Source organism: Trichechus manatus, unplaced genomic scaffold (assembly GCF_000243295.1).
Source record: "Trichechus manatus latirostris isolate Lorelei unplaced genomic scaffold, TriManLat1.0 scaffold00004, whole genome shotgun sequence".
In the NCBI taxonomy this organism is placed as follows: domain Eukaryota; kingdom Metazoa; phylum Chordata; class Mammalia; order Sirenia; family Trichechidae; genus Trichechus; species Trichechus manatus.
In genome coordinates, this window is record NW_004443940.1 from 29,694,565 (window position 1) to 29,706,671 (window position 12,107).

The following is a 12,107-nucleotide window of genomic DNA, read 5'->3' on the forward strand; positions in this document are numbered from 1 at the left end:
CCTCGAAGCTACCATGCACCCATCCAGCAAGAGACCTGAGATCAATTATCCTGTCACCACCACCCCCAGAGCCACTCTTTCACCCAGCCCTAGCCAGTCTGTTTCCTAAGACCATCAAACCGACCCACTTCGCTCAAGCCCCACGACAGATGTCTCATTAGCTGAAGCAATGACCATCTCCTGCCTGGATTAATTATGGCAGCAGGCTCCTCACTGGCTTCTCTGCATAGAGACTTCTTCCAGTCAAACCAGAGAGCCTACAAACTATCAGCCCACCAAACAATAGTCCACAACCTCATTGTTGGCTCCCCCGTGCCCCTAGAAAAAGTCCAAACTCCTCAGCAAAGGGTACAGGTTCTCTGGGCTTAGCTCTGACTTATGTTCCCCTCGCTCCCCTCAGCACACGCCATACTTCAGCCAGGACCTTGCCATGTTCTCCACCCTCTGAGTCTTCACCTTTGCTGTTCTCTCTGACTAGCTCCCAGATCTATGAGGCCTCAGCCTCGGGCCACTTCACTCCAACCATGCCCAGAAGCCTCCCACACTCCTTGCCTGGTTAGACATTTCTCCTCTGGGCCGCCCAGCAATCTGTGCTTATGCCCATCAGCGGACTTTACTGCAGTTCACGGAGGAGAGGAAACTTTCCTGAGGGCAGGAAACTCCACTTGCTTCTCACTGCACCCACAGCATTTAGCACTGTGCTTAGGACGGGAAGCTCTTAAGAAATTCTTGTGGAGTGAATGAAAAAATGAACCAAAGAAATAGTTATCCCTTCCATCTAACCCCAGAGACTATGTTCAAAGGAGTCCGTATCATTTTATGCTCTGAAAAACAAAATCACGTTTTAATTTTTGTTGTTGTGGTTGTTCGGTGCCATCGAGGTGCGTCTGACTCGTAGCGACCCTACGCACAACAGAACGAAACACTGCCCGGGCCCTCGCGATCCTCACAATCGTTGTTATGCTCGAGCCCATTGACATGGCCACTGTGTCAATCTATCTGGTTGAGGGTCTTCCTCTTTTTCACTGACTCTCTACTTCACCAAGCATGATGTCCTTCTCTAGGGACTGGTCTCTCCTGATAACATGTCCAAAATATGAGAGACGAAGTTGCCATCCTTGTTTCTAAGGAGCATTCTGACTGTGCTTCTTCCAGGACAGATTTGTTCATTCTTCTGGCAGTCCATGGTATATTCAGTATTCTTCTCCAACACCATAATTCAAAGGCGTCAATTCTTCTTTGGTCTTCCTTATTCATTGCCCGGCTTTCACATGCATTATGAGGCAACTGAAAACACTATGGCTTGGGTCAGGTGCACCTTAGTCTTCAGGGTGACATCTTTGCTTTTTAACACTGTAAAGCGGTCTCTTGCAGCATATTTGCCCAATGCAATGTGTCGTTTGATTTTGATTTTTACAAGAGATTAAATTTACCTATATTCTTATCTGTAGTTATAAGTAAATATGCCAACAGAAAACATTTTAACGAAGACATCACTAATTTAGACCCTACTAAGGAAATGCAATCCTTTGAATATTAGCTGGAAAATGATTTAAGAAGTTGTATTAAAACATCTAGCTCAATTGGCATAACACAGTTTATAAAGACAATGTTCTACATTCTACCTTGGTGAGTAGCGTCTAGGGTCTTAAAAGCCTGTGAGCAGCCATCAAAGATACTCCACTGGTCTCACCCCTTGGGGAGCAAGGGAGAATGAAGAAAACAAGATACAAGGAAATGATTAGTCTAAAGGACTAATGGACCACAACTACCATGGCCTTCACCAGACTGAGCCCAGTACAACTAGATGGTGCCCGGCTACCACCACTGACTGCTCTGAACAGGATCACAACAGAGGGTCCCAGACAGAGCTAGACAAAAATGCAGAACAAAATTCTAACTCACAAAAAAAGACCAGACTTACTGGCCGGACAGAGACTGGAGAAACCCCAAAAGTATGGCCTCCAGACACCCTTTTAGCTCAGTAATGAAGTCACTCCAGAGGTTCACCATTCAACCAAAGATTAGACGGCCCCATAAAACAAAATGAGACTAATGGGGCACAACAGTCCAGGGACAAGGACTAGAAGGCAGGAGGGGACAGGAAAGCTGGTAATAGGGAACCCAAGGTTGAGAAGGGACAATGGTGACATGTCATGGGATTGTTACCCATTGTCATAAAACAATATGTGTACTGACTGTTTAATGAGAAACTATTTGTTCTGTAAACCTCCATCTAAAGTACAATAAAAATAAATAAATAAAAGAAGTTGTGTTAAAGGGTATTTTTTAAATTTATAAAGTGCTCTTTAAGTCAATGCTAAAGGGTGGGGGGGGAGGCTGTCTAAGCATGCCAGACACGCCCATTCATATTCTCCTTATGTTATTCCCAGTATTAGGACCATGATTCCTAAACTTGGCTCAAGTGTTGAAACCTGCCTGAAAGTTGTAAAACTGCATTCCTTCAGAAGCCTGTAATTCTGACATTGTATTCATGTAAATTGACCTTCTCTCAAAATTAGTCTAATGATATCATTAGCATACTTACCTTTAAATTATATTCAGATTGTTAAATAAGAATGTATTGAAACTTCAGCTGGCTTATCTCTTTCTGGGACTGTGTGGAAGTGTGTTTTAAGTCCTTATAATAAAGAGAAAGGAAAGAAAGGGTTCAAACGTTCCCAATTACAAGTTCCAGGCCAGTCAATTACTTGCATTAGTTTATCAAAAGCAAAATAAGGGTGTTATGAAATCAAGTGAACACCTGCCAGCTGTTACTTCATTTAGTTACAAGATCTGGCTTTTTTGATTTACAAGATCTGGCTTGTTTGATGCTTTGGTCAATGAAAAAAAGGAAGAGACCCAGGCTGAAGTTTATAGAGCATTTATCTAGCGGTATTAGCCCAAATTAACTGTGGACAAACAAGGTTTAACTCATTGTATGTCTAAGGATGGCGTGGCCGGCTAATCGGGGATAGAGTGATCTTGGGACATGACACCTCACTGGACCTCAGCTGCTTCATCTGTATAAGGTGGGTAACAGTCAGATGACCTAGATGCCTTCCTGCTTTAACATCCTATAAAACAGGTACAGCTAAACCCGCCACAGAACTGCTCTGGGAAAAAGCAGATTCCTCTGTGAAGGCATATCAGTCCCCAGGGCCCTAAGGCAATGGGATTGGCTCAAAGCCCATGGATGCGGTTAATGGTCAAATTATCTAAGGGAGGGGCGACACTGAAAGGGAAGGAGGAAAAGAATGGATCCAAGACTAAACGAAATATGCTTCTCCCTCCAAAAATGAATGCAAACCCTAAAACACAGAAATTCCAAGAGTGGAGCCAAACCTGACTAGTCTTCAGTGTCAGGAGTTGAAAAGCTGTCCAAGTCAGGAGGTCCTTTAACAAACATTTGTATTCTATTGCATCCCAAGCAATGCATTCATGCCGGAGACAAAAAAGTATATCAAAATACTAAACGAACTTGGTAATGCAGATGGTCACAATTCAGGCATTCAGCCAAGTGTGATCATGAGATACGTTCCTCATAGCCCATCAGTGGTACAACGGATAAAAGCTCAGGCTCTGTGCCTGTTTCCCCACTTGACAAAATGGGGATGATGGCAATAGTATTTCATCATTGGGAGTTGGTGTGAGGATTGAGCTGTCACATATTGAGGGCTTGGAACAATGTCTGGAAAATGGCCATCACTAAAATGTTGTCAGTTGTTATCCAGTTAGCTCTGACTCACGGCAATCGTATGTACAAGAGGACACAACGCTGCCTGGTCTCGTGTCATCCTCACAGTCACTGACGTTTGAGCCCACTGTTGCAGCTGCTGCGTCAACCCATCTCATTGAGGATTTCCCTCCTTCTCATCGGTCCTCTACTTGACCAACCACGAAGTCCTTTCCTAGCAACTGGTCTCTCCAGATGACGGTCCAAAGTAAGCAACACGAAGCCTCGCCATCCTTGCTTCTAAGGAGCATTCCATTTGCATTTCTTTTTAAATTTAACGCAAATGTGAGCTATTATTAAATCACCCCATGTTCTGATGACAAATACAAGTTTTGGTAAAATGTTTCCGGTATTCATTCATTTCTTTGTTCATTCATTTCTGTATTCAACTCCTGTATATTAAATATCTACTATATGCCTACCATCTATAATTGGCTCTGGAAATAAAAATATGAATAACGACCCAGAGCCTGGCTCAAGGAGCTCGTGTGGTAGCGAGGAAAATGGGCACATCGACAGAGTTATACTGTAATGTGGGGATGTCCAAAGGGAGAGATCTGCCCAGGGTATGATGCAAGCACAAAGGCAGGGGTCCCTAACTGGGAGGAGGTTTGCAGGATGAAGTATTACCTGAACCTCATGTGGGCGATGAGGCTGTGGTGCAGGAGCGGACCAAGCAACATCACGCTTGGTGGGGGTGCTAAGCCATGAGGCTGGGGAGGCTAGAGGGGCCCAGAACATGAAGGGTCCTGCTGAGGAGTTTGGACTGCAATTTGTCGGTGGCAGGAACCGCTTTAAGGTTTAAGCCACAGGGTGAGGTATGCCCAGACTTTCATTTTTTATAGGATTCTTGGCATCTGTGTGGAATATAAACTGGAGACAAGCCTGGAGGCAGGAGGAACAGTCGGGAAGCTGCTGTGGAGGTCCAGATGAGAGAGAATGAGGGGGTGAATCAAACCAGCAATAAAAGAAATTCACAACAGGGCATATCTGAGACCCACCAGAGGCAAGTGAGAGAACTGGGGGCTGACTGGACTGTGATACAGGGCAGTGGAGGGCAAGAGCCCCAACTCGCTGAGGAGGGCATGAGGAGGGAACAGGTCCAGGTAAAGAGGTCAAGTTCGCTTACACACAGGTGGCCAGGAGGAGAGGCCCCGGGCTGCAGCCTCAGGGCCATTGGGCTCCTGGGCTCCTGGGACTAGGTGAGGCACTGCAGTGCCAGCAAAAATCGAGATTGTTGTGTGGAGTAGAAGTTGAGTACAAATGGACAGTAAGGGCTGGAATGTGCTGGAATTGGGGAGATATCAGACACTGAGTTGGGAGCCACCATCACACAGCTCATAGCTGCAGCTGAGGGCAGATGAGGTGACTGGGGTGGTCAGCTGTATGTGCCAACTTGGTCAGACTGTGGTGCCCAGCTGTTCAGTCACCAGTCTAGATGTTGTTAAGAAGACGTTTACATGTGATTAACATTTAAACCAGCTGACCTCCACAATGAGGGTGGGCCTCATCCAATCAGGTGAAGGCCTTAAGAGCAAAGACCGAGGTTTCCTGGAGGAGAAGGATTCTGCTTTAAGACCATAAACAGATATCCTGCTGCAGTTTCCAGCCCACGCCTGATGTATGGATTCTGGACTTGCCAGCCCCCACGATCAAGTGAGCCAATTGCTTAAATCAATCAATCTCTCTCTCTGTCTGCTTTTCTCTCTACACATATGCATATATATGTATGTATCTCTATACATGCACATATAAATAAATATCTGTCTATCTATTTAATGTAAATCTCCTGGTTCTGTTTCCCTGGAGAACCGTGAGACCGTAACTCTGGGAAAGCAGGCGAGCTGTGGCTGCTAACAGGTTGCTGTTGTTGTGGTTGTTAGTTGCTGTTGAGTCAATTCCCACTCACGGGGACCCCGTGTGTGCAGAGGAGAACTGCTCCATAGGGTTTCCAGAAGCAGATCGCCTGGCCTGTCTTCTAAGGCGTCTCTGGGTGGGTTTGAACCTCCAAACTTTCAGCTAGAAATCTGAGCTTAAGCGTCTGCACCAGCCAGGGACAACTTAATGGATAACAAACCTCTTTAAAAAGCTGGTAAAACCATGAAGCTGTCCCAAAGAAAAACGTACAACACCATTAAAATGGTTTTGCATACAGTGGAGGAACGTTCAAGGACCACCTGATGCTGACAGTTGTGGGCTCCAGCTGTCTGTGAGAGATGCCAGGCAGAGGGGGAGTGAAGCGGTCCTGTCACCTCAGAGCAGCTTTCTTGAGCTAAGTGGGTCTGTCTCTCAGCAGCGTGTCACCATCTTTCAAGCACATCTACCTGGAAAGCAAGAACACAGGAGTATGGATTTGAGGAAAGAAGTCTGCAGGTCACGAACAGATTGCAATGATCTCAAGAGATATCAGAAAGGCTTTAAACGCTTGTGAAAATGAGTTGGGGGTTAAAAGTGTGTTCCACAGTGTTTTGATACAGAACTCTCAGACAATCAAATCACGGGGTTTAGCAATACACCGAGTCTGACAACCACGAGCTATTTCTAAAGACACAAATGAATCTGGCATTTTGCTTGACACACAAATACAGAAATGAATAAAACAACCCGAGGATCTCACAGCTGAAGGGATGCCCTGGGAAAACAGAAGCTCCGGCATTGCCTGAGAGAAGCCTACAAGATGCCAGAAAAAATGAACAGGGCCTTTTAACAACGGGCCTGCTCAGCTTACTTTTGAGTCCTCATTCTTCACTACAGCAAGTACGTTAACAGACCCACATCCCAAGTTGCGGTAACTTATAAATAACTTCAAACCAGTTGAGCTGTGATTAGCCACGCTATCACGTTCTATAGACGTTTCACCATTTTCACCCAGTTTTGCAGGGTTTTTTTTAACCGACAGTCTGCAATCTAGTTTTGTTCTGTTTTCAGATCTCAGACATTTCCTTAGGCCTTTGAAAAGCTTCTAAGGCCAAACCATGAGGTCTCTGGTTGCCCAGTGAAAAAAACCAGCCTGACTAATTCAATGCTAAACATTTTGCTTAGATAAAATTACTGAATACCAGACCATTATTCACTTTGTACTGATCAGACAGCACACACACACACAAACCAAAATTCACTGCCATCAAATCGATTCTGACTCATAGCGATCCTACAGGACAGAGCAGAACTGCCCCACAGGGTTTCCAAGGAGCGGCTGGTGGATTCAAACTGCTGACCTTTTGGGTAGCAGCTGAGCTCTTAACCACTGCGCCACGAGGGTTCTGAGAGGCACGCAGCATACACTGAAGTATCAGAGGCACAGCAGCTTATCAATAGTGCTGTAGCACAGCATCAGAGAGAAGACCCCCAGATCGTCCTGTTCCCCAGCACTGGGGCATGCCTCCCAACCCCCTCAAGTGTGCTCCAAAAATGACTACCACTAGCGGGAATTACAGAGGGAACATCACAGAAAAACGAGCAGAATGAGAGAGAGGGAAAAGAAACGGCGAGAGGGAGGAATTCATTTGGAAGGCCCAGGAAAGCTTGGGCAGAGAAGATGCCTCCCTACCTCCCCCTAACTACTTCCCTCTCCCTCTTTTCTCCAGAAGCTTCCTATAGGAACTTTTATATTCATTGTCTCCACTGCCCTTCCACTTCTGAACCACACTGTAGTCTGGCTTCTGTGCTGCCGTAGAGTTGATTCCAACTCATGGGGGCCCCATGAGTGTCAGAGTAGAACTGTGCTCCACAGGGTTTCTGATGGCTGCTTTTTGGAAGCAGATAGCCAGGTCTTTCTTCTGAGGCACCTGTGGGTGGATCTGAACCTCCAACCCTTCGTTTAGCAGCCAAGTACTCTCTCTGCAAGAAACAACCCTTGGAGTCAAGTCAATTCCAACTCAGGCAACCCCATATGTCAGAGTAGAATTGCTCCATAGAGTTTTCTTGGCTGTAATCTTTACAGAAGCAGATTACCAGGACTTTCTTCTGCAGTGCCGCTGAGTGGGTTCAAACTGCCAACCAGTAGCCAAGCAGAGCAGACCAGCTGCTGGAGGCAGCTCTGTAGCACTCAGGCTCCCAGAGCCCAGCTGTTCCTTATCTGGTGGCTTCCTCTGTGTCCTCTGACCCACAGGAGAAGTACAGACTACACTGTCCATGTATAGCATTGGCTGCACTGGGATCCGAGCAGAGCAGTCCCAGGATGTGGCTGGGTAATGCAGCTACATTAACCTCCAAGGCCCATCTCCAGCCTTCCCCAGCTCCATCCTGTATTGTGAGGGTCCTTATACGCGCACTCAGGTGGACACCCCAGCCCACGTGTCCAAATGCCATCCTCCTCCACGCAGCCCGGGCCACTGCGCGGACTGAAGTACATACACTGGCAGTGCACTCCATGGGGGAACCCTGGAAAGGGACCACAGAGGCCCTGGAATGGGGGCCCAGGTGGCTTGGGAATTCTAGGAGTACTGGGAACCTGAAGCATGGTCAAGGAAGGGGTAGCTGGTGGGCAAGGGCTCCAAATGGGCACACCCTCTTGGCCCTACAGACCCCTTGCCACGTCAAGGGATGTGGCCGGAGGAGGGAGAGCAGCGCCGTCCAAATCACAGGGCCCATGACAGGGGCCGCTCTTGCCTGGGGCTGAGGACAGCCCTGCAGCATGCCAAGTCTATGCGGAACCCCAAGAAGACACAGCACTGCAGGAGGCGACTCGTCCTTCTTCCAGGAACCTGAAGTCGCCAAGCCCCAAAACTGAAACTTCAAAGGAAATCCTTACCGCACTTTCCACATTTCTACTTAAGTATCAAGTCCTACTTCCACCTCTGCACTGAGTATCTCATAAATACATTCACAGCATCATTCAGGAAAACCTCTCATCCCAAACTTTAATTAACACACGTATACATATGTATTTGATGTGATGGAGAAATACAGAATTAGACTCCAATTACATAATACAGCTACAATTGACTAGTGACTGTGGACGAGCCCCTGGTCAAAGCAAAGGCAAACGGAGGTTCTGTAGCTCGTGAAATGTCTACATGTTCTATTCATAACTGGTGGAAATCTGCATGGCGAATAGGTCATGGAATTGAAATTACGCACATAGTTATGATCTTCAGCTCTTATACCTTTATTATTAAGGATTCAAACAGCTGTTACACAGTCCCCAACATTTTTAAAGGCAAAATGTTACCTTTACAGACAAGGTAAACAGGAACTTACTTATAAAGCCACGAAACCACATGTTCATGGAAAATACTTTAGAATTCTGCGCTTCCTCAAGTCCTTGCTTCTTAAAATACGATCCACAAGTCCACAAAGGGAAGCTGTAGATAGCCAGGAAACCCAGGGCTTATCTTTCTGGGCTATCAATTTTATGCAAATTATTTTTATATTAAAGCAAACATGACTACATTATGAAATGGAAAGAAAAAATCTCTAAGAACAGTCTCAGATAAAACATCAAAGAAATATTCTTTAAGGCGAGCTACTCTGGAGCATTGGGTTGCGCATCTGCTTTTCCCTTTCCAACAGAAAAATTGAGAGCTGTGACTCTTAACGCAGCGTGCTCCGAATGTGGCAGAACGGTTTCCCCTCCATGGACGTGAACACCACACCCAACGCCACTCACAGAAATCAGTAAAACCCAACTGTAGGTGAAATACAGCTATGACTGATCTTCCGCCAGAGAAAAAGCTCTACACAGATATCAGCAAGCCCAACCACCCCTATGACAGCAGCAACAGAAACTCATTCATCCTCTCGGAGGCTCCAAGACAGACTTTGGCTATATTCTCTGAGTAGATTAATCTAGAAGCCTGGCTCAAAGCAGATTTACCTAGCTTATTGAACGATACACACAGGGCAAGGAAAGTCATTTGCACCAAACACGCAAAAGGAGAGAAACACAGCAGCCGAGAGTGTTAACATGAAGGTAAAGTAAAAATTACTGCAGGTTTCCAGGTGTTGCTATTCCATCTAAATTATCCAGCTATTACAAGGCACAAAGCCACGAGGATGGGGTTTACACTAAGGCATGTGGGTTTTAAGTCCAAGGGGATATTGGGACCCAGAGAGAAGTGATTAACATCACAGAGTGGTTACTATCAGCAATGAGCCTTTGACCTCTAGGTTGGAGAGAGAAATAGGGAAACACAGACAGAGAGACAGAGACAGACAGAGATCTAGACAGAGACGGAGCAAGCCGAGAGTGTTAGCTGTTTGCACCAGCAAGGGACTCCCTATAACCTATTAAAACCAAACCCGTTGCCCTCGAGTCAATTCCGACTCAAGGCAACTCCACGTGTTACAGAACTGCTCTATAGGATTTTCTTGGCTGTACATTTAATAGAGGAGCCCTGGTGGCGCAGTGGTTAAGAGCTCAGCTGTTAATCAAAACGTCGGCAGTCTGAATGCACCAGCCGCTCCTTGGAAACCCTATGGGGCAGTCCTACTCTGTCCTATAGGGTTGCTATGAGTCGGAATCAACTGGACAGCACCGGGTTTGGGTGTTTTTTTTTTTTTTTTTTTTTTTTGTAATCTTAAAGGAAGCAAATCACTAGGCCTTTCTTCTGCATTTACCATTGGGTAGGTTGGAACCGCCAACCTTCAAGTTAGTAGTCGAGCACAAATCTTTTGTGCCACCTACGGACCTTATAAGCTATTGTTGTTTTTGTTGCCGAGTGACGTCAATCGACTCACAGCACCCCACGTGACAGAGTAGAACTGCCCCATAGGGTTTTCTTGGTTGTAGTCTTTACAAAAGCAAATTGCCAGATCTTCCTCTCACAGAGCCGCTGGGTGGTTCAAACTTCTGGTTAGCAGCCGAGCGCTTAACCGTATAACCTCTTAATGCCCTGCTATTTTGGGGTCCACGTTTGCATTTGTGCTTTAACCACTCAGTACCTACTAATGAAACCAAAGCTGTCATGCTCGGTGGGGCAAGTATGGCCCCCCAGGGAGCAGTTCACAACTCTGGGGTATCATGGTGATGTATTAAGAGGTGGAGTCCATTTGGTATTGGACACCCTGCAATGTGCAAGACATTTCCACCAGTGAAGACCTGCCCCACATCCTGCAAGACTCCACATGTCCCACAGACACTCATGCCCGTGAGAAACATATTTATAATTGTGCGAGCCTAGCACCAACTCCATTCTGCATTTATATAAATATAAAAAGTACATATTGTTGGCACAATTTTCATAGATACTGAATTTTCCAGGAATGCAACCACTGTGAAAATTTAGGAAAGACTGGCCTTTCATTGCCATTTAGACCCTGACCAAGAGCTCGCATCACTCAGTGTATTTGCATCGCTGCCCCAGCTCACCTGCTCCAGGCTGTCCTTGTAGCTGCGCCCACTATAGTACGGTCCACATAAAGCATCTGGAGACTTCATGATGTTCTAGGTTGGCACTGCTCAAGCATTGGCCCATTCAAAAGCATAATTGTAATACAAATTACTTTTATTTCTTGTTTTCATGTAGGTATGATATTGACTTTTTCAAAATTATGCTGTAGATAAATTTTTAGTATGTCATTTCAGAAATGCAAAAAAGGGGTGCTTTGAAATATTTCTATTAAAAGGGGGTGCTGGGTTTTGAATGAGGTGAGAAGCACCATCCTGAATTGACAGCATTTAACTTTCAATTTAACTCTTGGTCAGGAGGCAAAGGCTGAAGTTTGGGAAGTAAGATTTGCAGAGACCAGGCGACCCAAACCCCATCCCATCAGTATCCTGCCCAGTTGAGCAGCCAGGACCAAACTGCACTTTCAGTGGGGTTATCTCAAAAGACAGCACAAATCGGCTAAAAACCGGAGGCAAACCTGTGGCCACTGAGTCTATTCTGACTCATAGAGACCCTACAGGACAGAGCAGAACTGCCCCATAGGGTTTCCAAGGCTGTAATCTTTATGGAAGCAGACTGCCACATCTTTCTCCCACAGAACAGCTAGTGGGTTCAAACCACCGACCTTTCAGTTAGCAGCCGAGCACTTTAAACACTGTGCCACCGGGGCTTCCATAAGCCTACTAGTGCCCCTTAAATAGGGGACCTTCCAGGGAAAGTTCTAGCCTCTCTCTGTACCAAGAATGTTTTTATTTCTCCTGAGCACTTCGTTTTCATCTCGAAGACACTGACAACTGTACTTCTGATAAGAGTCCTCTTACTCACCGCCAGCAAAATGCATATTAGTGGCTGTCAACCTTAGCTAAAACCTGGGTGTCTTAGGCTGGGTTCTCTAGAGAAGCAAAACCAGTAAAGTGTATAAATATATAGAGAGAGATTATATCAAGGAAACAGCTCACGCGATTGTAGAGGCTAGAACGTCCCAAGTCCGTGGATCAGGGTAGAGGCGTCTCCCAAGTCACACAGCTGCAGAAGCTGGC

General features: G+C 46.0%; 1 protein-coding gene across 3 annotated transcripts in view; it reads right to left on the bottom strand.

Annotated features, from left to right (window-relative positions):
• The window catches only part of IL1R1 (interleukin 1 receptor type 1), a 53,498-nt gene that overhangs the window by 30,712 nt on the left and 10,679 nt on the right, over window positions 1–12,107 (bottom strand). For 2 of the 3 annotated variants that reach the window (XM_023733902.1, XM_023733898.1), the window contains exon 2: window positions 5,914–6,060. The exons of the other annotated variant lie outside the window; for it this stretch is intronic. The gene's annotated coding sequence lies outside the window, so the exon portion shown is untranslated. The remainder of the gene's footprint in view (window positions 1–5,913; window positions 6,061–12,107) is intronic. 3 annotated transcript variants of the gene reach the window in all.